Raw genomic sequence first — 9481 nt, forward strand, 5'->3', positions numbered from 1 at the left:
GTTGATAGAGAGAGATGCGTGTGTATCATGGTTTCACGGCCTCTACGTTAGACACATTGTATAAACTTTGCTTTTCTAGCAGTACTTTGAGGGCCAAGTGGCGTTTAGAGCTCCATAAATAGTACTTGTTCAGGTTTCCTATATCCCTCCCATCACCCCCTAACCCCCTCTTTTTGTGGCTTGCGCTGCGTCTCACGGTAGGTCACTTCTCTCGCTCCCACTTTCTCGTAAAAGGTTCCTCTCTCTTCCTCCCCCCCCCTCCCTTTCCTTCTCTCCTCTTCTCTCTCTCTCTCTCTCTCCATCAAATAGACCTGTAGACTATGAGGTCTCTAAAAATTGTATTTATGGTGTTAAAAGTTCACTTCTCTTCCCCCCCCCCCCCCCCCCCTCTCTCTCTTCCTCCCCAAGGGGCCCGTTGAAGTTGTGCACAAGTTCTTAACCTTGTTTGAAGTGATTATGATGTATTTACCAAAAATGTAGGCTATATCTTTAATGTTGGGCCGATGCATTACAATGTTTTTGGCCAATTTTTGTCATCGCTATAGTTCTTCCGAGGAGTGTGACCTCAACGTCTGCTTTCTCCGGTGAGCTAGCCACGAGCGCAATCCACAACTCTGAAATCTTTAACTTCTTTGTACTTTACAATTCACAATAGTTTAATTTTTAGAGAAGCTCTAGGTTTATTATTTCACTTTCGATATTTGATGCTCTCTCCAGTGTTAAAAGAAAATCGGGATACAATGTATTTTAAATGGCTAAAATCATAAAATCCCGGTTAGATTTTGAGCTTGCAAACCACAAAAGCTTCAAATTTTGACTTAAAAACCGGTTACTTTCTTCGGTAAGGAAAAATGTATTTTTCTAGCCCTGGCCGCTCTCTCTCTCTACTAGCCCTGTGTCGCCTTGAGTATGGAATATCAAATCATTTGCTTCTTAGTAAGAGGAGAAGGCGGTCATAAGCGACGTGCCAACCTCAAGCACGCTTATGGACCCTGCAAATCGCGTTGCCCCACACTTTTGCCAACCGCCCACCACCATCTCTCTCTACACACACACACACACGCTACCTTCTGACTCGTTCCTCTCTCTCTCGCTCTCTCTCTCTCTCGGCAGCTCTCTTTATAAGTCACCCATCCTTAGCGCAATCTCCCTCAATCACAGAGGAGCTCCTACAGTGCTCTCTCCTCTCCTCCTCCGCAAATTCGAGCTTGATCTGCGTTTTCCTCTCTTCTTGCAGTACTTCAGATCTCAAGGTTCTCTCTCTCTCTCTCTCTCTCTCTCTCTCTCTCACACACACACACACACACACACACTCTGCAGGGATGCTTAATTGTTGTGCGCGCTTAAAAACACACACACACTCTCTCTCTCTCTCTCTCTCTCTCTCTCTCTCTCCTCCAAGCGTATACACATATTGAAAACTTCCACTCCCTAATCTCTCTTTCTATCTCTCACACACACAAACACACGCCCGCCCGCGCACATCTAAAATTGTTTATACGAATTCGATTATAAGCATTACAGAAATTTGCATGGTTTGTATCTGAAATTGTGTTCGATTAATACACATTAAATAATTTGCACTCTTGGTCCTAGCTTCATGGCACAAAAATTGAAATTGTTTGGGTGATTTTATTTGGAAAATAAGGGCGAGTTTTGTCTTTATGCCCTCCTGCAGGTCTTAGTGCCAAGTGTTGGCATTGGCATTGTCCATTATTTATTGCCACATGGCATTTTTTCTGTTTTGTGGACGCTTGCTTTATCGATTCAACATTGGGAATCTTTTCGGCTTTACATAAGGCCTTCGGCTTAACATGAGGAATCTTTTTAGCTGCATAAGGCCTTAGGCCTTGCCTTTAGACTCTTGAATCCCTTGACAGCAATTGTGGATCATTATATTTAAGGTTGTTAACAGTAAGCAATTTTGGACCATTACATTAAGCCTTTTGCATAGGGGAACATGGCAAAGCCTTTCATAGAGAGGGGCATTAGCTTTGGGGCCTTAAGTACTTTTCACACACGAAGTTTCGGACAAATTCTCACAATAATTCCCACATTGTGACATACCTCAACATCATGAGCTTTTGTGAGGAAGGCACTGCTTACCTAGCCAGGTACGATTGGGGGCAGGGGACCGCCAGCCCGGTGGGGGGGCTGGTGGTCCCCTGCCCCCAATCGTACCTGGCTAGGTAAGCAGTGCCTCTCGAGCAGAAGTGCATGATGTTATTCATTGTATGAAAAACACTGAAAACACTTCGTTTTCCTACGTGACAAAATTTTTATATCTTCTTGTGACATGGTCTATGTAAGCCATTGTCACTACCTTTAACCTTTTTAAAGTTTTTTCTCGTGAAGTTATTGCTTGCTTTGTATGACATGGTAACACTTACTCGGCCATATCATTTCTTACTCACTTTGCTTGCTTGGTTCTTGATGCAGAGTAACCTCCCTTATCACAATGGCTCTCTCTCAAATCAGTGGAAGGATTGCTTTCTCCAATCTTGTTACCATCCTCGTGGTGATGGGTGTTTTGGCAATGGCCGGACAAAGTGCAATGGCACAAGTTGAACCTCCTACTCCAACTCCCACAACTGGTGATGATAATGCTGCTACTTTAACCCCAGTTGCGTTTCTTGCCACGGCTTTTGCCTCTCTCCTTGTTGGAGTGTTTTTGAGCTACTAATTCTTTCAATCATGTGAGCACATTGAGAGGGAGTGGCAACTTTTGTATTTGACCTACCCTACATATGATGAGATACGAGACACACCGTAGGAACTCCAGCTCCCATTTCCTACCTATACCTAGCGATTTCATTATTCATTCATTTTCTAGAGTTTGAGATGTATTCTGGTGGTTTTTGTGAATAATAAATATTGACTAGTCTTCTTTCTATTAGGTTTGCATCAATCTCTCCTACCTTGTTTTTGTATATATTCTCTCTCTCTCTCTCTGTCTCTCTTTCTCTCTCTCCCCCCCCCCCCTCCCCAAAAAAAAAAAAAAAAAGCCTCCAAAGTTTTGTAAAGAAAATGACCAAACTTTGAATTATCCCTTGATCCCAAAATTCCTATGCACACACAATTTGAGATGTTACATTGTGCTCGACGTGTCATATGTGCACACAATGTGAGTGTGCACTATTAAGTTAATACGATAAATTTTCACGCTAATTTGATTGTCTCTGTTCACATTTATTAAAATTTTACATATTTATGTGACTTGAGGAGAGTTAAATTCTCACACATGCAGTAAAAGGTCACGTTCCTTCCGATTCATGCTGGCCAATATATTTTTTGAATACTACAAAAGTGGATTTTTACTTTTTAAGAAAATTGGATGTCAAATGGAGGGTGGAGTTTTGTGAAATAAAGGGGAGACTAGTATGTGACCCGCGCGTTGCTGCGGCTAAACCAACCCCCCCCCCCCCCCCCCCCCCCCCCCCCCCCCCCCCCCCCCCCCCCGACAAAGTTGGGTTGCATTAGGAGTGCGCGAGAGAGTGACGTGTGAATGCACCAAGAGCCCAAGAAAATTTTTAGCTGGTTTATAAAAAGTATAGATGTTATGCATATTATTGCTCTTGTGTGTGCTTTGATGCAACTGCCACCTATAGCATTGGCACTTCTACAACCGACGATTGCAAATTCCTTGGCCCTGGAAACTACCGAACCTCTCCTTCAATGGAAATTTTGTATTACAGGCCTAGTCTGCATTCTTGGTTCCAAGTAGACCATTATAGGGAGGAGGAAATTTCAACTTGATCTTTATATTAGTAGTGAGAGCCTCCTTGGTGAAGAGCGTAGCAAAGAGAGGCGGGCGTAGTGAGAGCATTGATCGGTAGGTTGGGAAGAGATGTTGGCATGGATGGCGAGCTTCGAGAAGGGAGGAGAGGTGGAGACCTTGGAGGTGGAGTGTAAGGCAAGAGTTATCGGCCACACAATGCTAGCCATGGCTACTATTGTTACCATATACACGTGGTAGTGATGTGTGTGAACACACTAGGACCGCCGGGGCATTTTTCCCCTCTTTAGGAGGTTTTTTCCCCCCGTGCATTGTATATACGCCCATCACTCTAGGGCTATCTATCTTTCCATTGCACACTAAGTAACACACTCTCTATTGTGTGCCTTGAGCTTCCTTCGTCTTCTCCAAGCTGTGTGTGTTTCTCTGCAACCCTAATTCCAACAATTGGTATCAGAGCAAGTCACGTCCTCCCGAGCTTAGTCGCCAGCTGCTCCAGCACACGCCTGCTCACTTTTTCCGATTTTAGTGAGCTTTGGCGAGCATTCGCAGGTCGACAAATATTTTGGGCATACTCGAAGAGCTCGGTCTGCTCAGAATTTTGATTTGGACTCATTTCGGCCTCCGTTTCAACTACAGGCAATACTGCACAGGCTATTTCGTCATTTTGTGCAAAATTTCTGTCAGTGCCGTTTTCTACATAACAGGTGCCTTATAGTCTTCTACGGTTTGTGCTATATAGCACAGGTTGTTCACGCTCTGTTTCTCCTATTTTCGGGTAGTTTTCACATCAGGTGCAGCATTTACCATGGCTGACAACAACAACACATATGTGTTCAAGATGTTTTTTGCTGAGGACAGGTTCGATGGGGACAACTACCCTATGTGGGCTTATATGATGCAACACGTTCTTGTGTCAAAGGGTATCTGGAACATTGTGCAGGGCATTGATGTACATCCTGGTTCTGAGGATGTAGGCGATGTTGAGGATGTTGCAGGTCTTGCTGCAAGGATTGCAGTTGTTAGAGTTGTTTTGCCTACAACAGAACAAGCTCGTTGGGATGTTAAGGATGCGCAGGCTCATTCATTGACTGCGTTGTCTGTGAAGCGCACCATTGTTCCTCACATCCGTTCAGTAAAATCTGCAAAACAGGCTTGGGATATTTTAGCAGGTCTTTATGCAAGCCGCAATGAGGCTAAAATTGCTTTGCTGCGTAAAGAGCTGGAGTCGAAGATTATGCATGAGGAAGATGACATGGACACTTTCCTTGCTAGTGTAAAGGATATCAATGAGCAACTTATTTCTGCAAGTGAAGTCATTTTAGACAGTTCCCTTGTGCAGACTGTTCTTGATGCCTTACCAGATTCCTACCAGACTTTTGCTAGTACTTGGAGACTGATGACCCAAGGAAATCCTGAAGTTGTCAAGTTTGATGCATTATGCACATTGCTGTTGCAAGAGTCACTTTCTAGAAAAAACAGGACTAGGCAGCGTGCAGTTGAACAGGCTTTTATTGCTTCTCAAAGAAAGGGTGGTAGCAGTAATGCAGCCACTTCTTATGGTTCTGCTGCGAGTGGCAAAAATTATGTTCATAATGCTTCTGTTGGCAGCACTTCGTCTGGCAATTCTGGTGATAAGGGCAAAAAGAAGATGCGTTGCCATTATTGTAAAGCCAATGATCACTTGATCAAGTCGTGTCCTAAGTTGAAGGCCAAAGAGGCTAAGAAGGAAGAGGGTGGTTCCACTGCAAATGCTGGTTCCACTACAAATGCAGCCATTGTTGAGTCTTCTGTGAAAGGAGACTGTGTTGCTGATGTTGATGCAGAATGGGCTTTTAGCGCAGAGTGCACTTACAATCCTGCTGTCCATGATGCATGCTTGTCAGTTGCTGCAGATTTACATGTGTGGTATTTCGACAGTGGTGCTACAAAGCACATTACCTCACATCATGAATTTTTTACCTCTCTTGAGTCTGTCCCTCATGGGAATTTAGTCACTTGTGCCAACAACGCCTCTTATCCAGTTCAAGGAGTTGGAAAGATTGTGCTCACTGCTGCTAATGGCAGTTCCTTCACACTTGTTGATGCACTTTATGTACCTGGGATCAAGAAGAATCTCTTGTCTGTATCCGCACTTGCTAGACTTGGACTTGTAGTCAAATTTGTGGATGACAGATGTACAGTTCATGATCTCAGTTTTGGTGATGAAATTGTTGCATCTAGCCTTTTGAGCCGTGGGCTGTATAAGCTCACTTTGTATAACAAGTGTGGACAAAATTTTGCAAATGCTGTTGCAGATTCAAGGGCTATTTCAGATGCAAAACTTTGGCATGCACGTTTTGGTCATCTGAATTTTTCCAGTTTGTTGCGTTTGCAGAAATCTGATATGGTTGCTTCTTTGCCGCCTCTTGAAGCACCTGTCAAACATGTTTGTGAAGGCTGTATTTTGGGTAAGATGCAGCGTTCTAAGTTTCCAAAGGATGGTTCAGTTCGGGCCACATGCAGGTTGCAGCTTGTGCATAGTGATGTTTGTGGGCCCATGCAAACTCCGTCCTTGGGCAATTACCTGTACTTCGTGACTTTCATTGATGATTACTCTAGGCATGCATGGGTATTTCCGCTTAAAGCGAAGTCCGAAGTTTTTATGTGCTTCAAACAATTTCTGGCTATGGCTGAAAATGTCTCGAAATGTACTATGGGCACCCTCCGTTCTGATCGAGGGGGGGAGTATATGTCTCACGAATTTAATGCATTTCTGGCTAGTCGTGGTATAAAACACCAATGTACAATGCCTTATACACCTCAGCAAAATGGTGTTGCTGAGAGGAAAAACAGGTCACTGACGGAAATGGCACGATGTATGGTCAAAAGTCAAGCTTTGCCGCATTCTTTTTGGCTTGAGGCCATTATGTGTGCCACTTATGTACTTAACAGGTGTCCTACGAAAGCTTTGCAGTCTATTACTCCATATAAAGCATGGCATGATAGAAAGCCTTCTATTGAGCACATGCATGTTTTTGGCTGTTTGGCATATGCTTTGGTGCCACAAGTGCAGCGCAGAAAATTGGATGATAAGGCTGTCAAATGTATTTTTGTTGGTTATAGTGCTGAAAGCAAAGGTTACAGGTTGTATCATCCGCAAACAAAACGTATTCTGGTTTCTCGGGATGTAGTGTTTGTGGAAGATTCTATTCAGCCCTTGCTGTCATGTACTAGAGACAGTAATGTAAGCTCACAGGGCATTTATGACACTTTGTTGCCTCTTTTCAGTGGTGGAAATACGAATGTAAGTTCCAATGAGGCAAATGTACAGCCTATGGGGGTTTCTGAAAATGTTTTAGATCAGCCTATTACTGATGTAGATGTACATGATGTACTTGATGAGGAAAGGGTTGAAAATGAGCAGGCTAGAGGTATGCCAAAATGGCTGGTTCACACTTTGCGTGACAATAAATTGGATGCACCTTTGTCTAGTCGTACTCGTTCAGGCTCTCGTCATGCATCTTATGCATCAGATTGTTATGCTTTGGCTGTGTCTAGTTTACATGATGTTGAGGAGCCTCTGTCTTTTGATGAAGCACAGAATTCAGAAAATTGGATGGCTGCCATGCAATCAGAATATGATGCACTTATAGAGAATGACACATGGACTTTATGTGATTTGCCTCCTGGCAAAAAGGCCATTGGTACGAAGTGGGTTTACAAGTTGAAATGCAAGCCGGATGGTGAGATCGATTGCCATAAGGCTCGACTTGTTGCAAAGGGTTATGCACAGCAAAAAGGCATAGATTATGAAGAGACTTTTGCTCCCACTTGTCGTATGACTACTGTGCGTTTTCTATGTGCACTGGCAGCTCATTTTGGTTGGGATGTACATCAATCAGAAATTGTTACTGCTTTCTTGAATGGTGAGATATTTGAGGAAGTTTATGTAACGCAACCTCGCGGTTTTGTCATAAAAGGACAAGAGGACAAAGTGTGCAAATGTGTATGGGTTGAAGCAATCTCCTCGTGCTTGGTATGAGAAAGCTGACACTCATTTGGTCAAACAAGGCTTTCGTAATAGTCCAACAGAAAGCACATTGTATGTAAAGCGTGAGGGTGATGTACTTCTCATTGTGGTTCTTTATGTTGATGATTTGTTGATCACTGGACCAAATGAGAGACATATTGCTAAATTTAAGTCTGATTTGAATGCTACTTTCAAGATGAAAGATTTGGGGTTGTTGCATCATTACTTGGGTATACAATTTGTGGTATTGCCTTGTGTCAGAAAAGTTACATAGAGACATTGCTATGTAAGTTTGGACTCAAGGATTGCAAACCTATTGCCACTCCCATGGAAACAGGTTTGAAGTTGAGTCTACATGATGCTGGCGGTCCTGCTGATGTCACTCTTTACCAAACTGCTGTTGGCTGCCTCATTTATGTATGCAACACGAGGCCGGATATTCAGTTTACAGTCTCACAGGTCAGCAGATTTATGCATAGCCCAGGGTCTAAGCATCGGCAGACTATCAAGAGGATTATCCGCTACCTTAGTGGCACTTTACATCTTGGCTTGTTTTATCCCAAGGGGGGATCATTGCCGCCAGACTTACATGCTTTTTCGGACTCAGATTGGGTTGGTTGTTTTGACACGCGAGTGTCCACAAGTGGTTTTTCTTTCATGCTTGGCAGTTCATGTATATCATGGTTGAGCAAGAAGCAACCTACTGTGGCCACTTCGAGTTGTGAGGCTGAGTACAGGGCAGTCTTCACAGCTACGGTTGAGTGTGTATGGCTGAGACGCCTTATGGCTTATTTGGGTGTTGGACAGGACACTGCCAACACTATCTACACTGACAGTCAGAGCGCATTGGCAGTTGCGAGGAACCCAGTTTTTCATGCTCGCACAAAGCACATTGAGGTGCATTACCACTATGTCAGGGAGAGGCTCTCAGCAGGAGAGATCAGCTTGGCTTATGTGCCAACACAGGACAACCTTGCAGATCTTTTCAGAAAGGCATTGTCTCGTGAGAAGCTTGAAGCTTTCCGCAAAGCTTTGGGCTTACTCCTCTTTGTGGACTGATCCTGTCCTCAGGGCATGACACTTCCCTTTACTCATGTGCCAGCTCTCGTTCACCGCATCACTCCAGGGGGGATTTGTTACCATATACATGTGGTAGTGATGTGTGTGAACACACTAGGACCGCCGGGGCATTTTTTTCCTCTTTAGGAGGTTTTTCCCCCCGTGCATTGTATATACGCCCATCACTCTAGGGCTATCTATCTTTCCATTGCACACTAAGTAACACACTCTCTATTGTGTGCCTTGAGCTTCCTTCATCTTCTCCAAGCTGTGTGTGTTTCTCTGCAACCCTAATTCCAACAACTATTGTGCTTGCCATTTCTCCTCTTCATTGGCTCTTGCTCTCTCTCTTCTTCTTCTTCTTCTTCTGCCTGAAGACTCAATCTTAGCAAAGTTCAAGACTTCTACAAACCCAAAGCCTATGCTCTCTCTCTCTCTCTCTCTCTCTCTCTCTCTCTCTCTCTCTCTCTCTCTCTCGACATTTGGAGCTGCGGGTGGGTTCTCTCCACGAGACTTCGCGTGGTGATACATGGAAGGGCTAAGTGTCCAAGGAATTGAAAATCAGTTTGATAAAATAAAAGATGTGGGTATTGGGAAAACATTGCACATGCCTCTATGTGTTCACCCTTGTCAAATGCTTGCATAATTCCACATGCATCGATATGCAAGCATAA

General features: G+C 43.8%; 1 long non-coding RNA gene across 1 annotated transcript; it reads left to right on the forward strand.

Moving 5' to 3' along the window:
- Positions 1–966: 966 nt before the first annotated feature.
- LOC147418989 (uncharacterized) lies at positions 967–2893 on the forward strand. Its single transcript, XR_015187183.1, has 2 exons — positions 967–1253; positions 2440–2893. It is a non-coding gene; the product is annotated as an uncharacterized LOC147418989 (long non-coding RNA).
- The last annotated feature ends 6588 nt before the right edge of the window (positions 2894–9481 follow it).

Source organism: Adiantum capillus-veneris, chromosome 29 (assembly GCF_014529385.1).
Source record: "Adiantum capillus-veneris isolate H3 chromosome 29, ASM1452938v2, whole genome shotgun sequence".
NCBI classification, from domain to species: Eukaryota; Viridiplantae; Streptophyta; class Polypodiopsida; order Polypodiales; family Pteridaceae; genus Adiantum; species Adiantum capillus-veneris.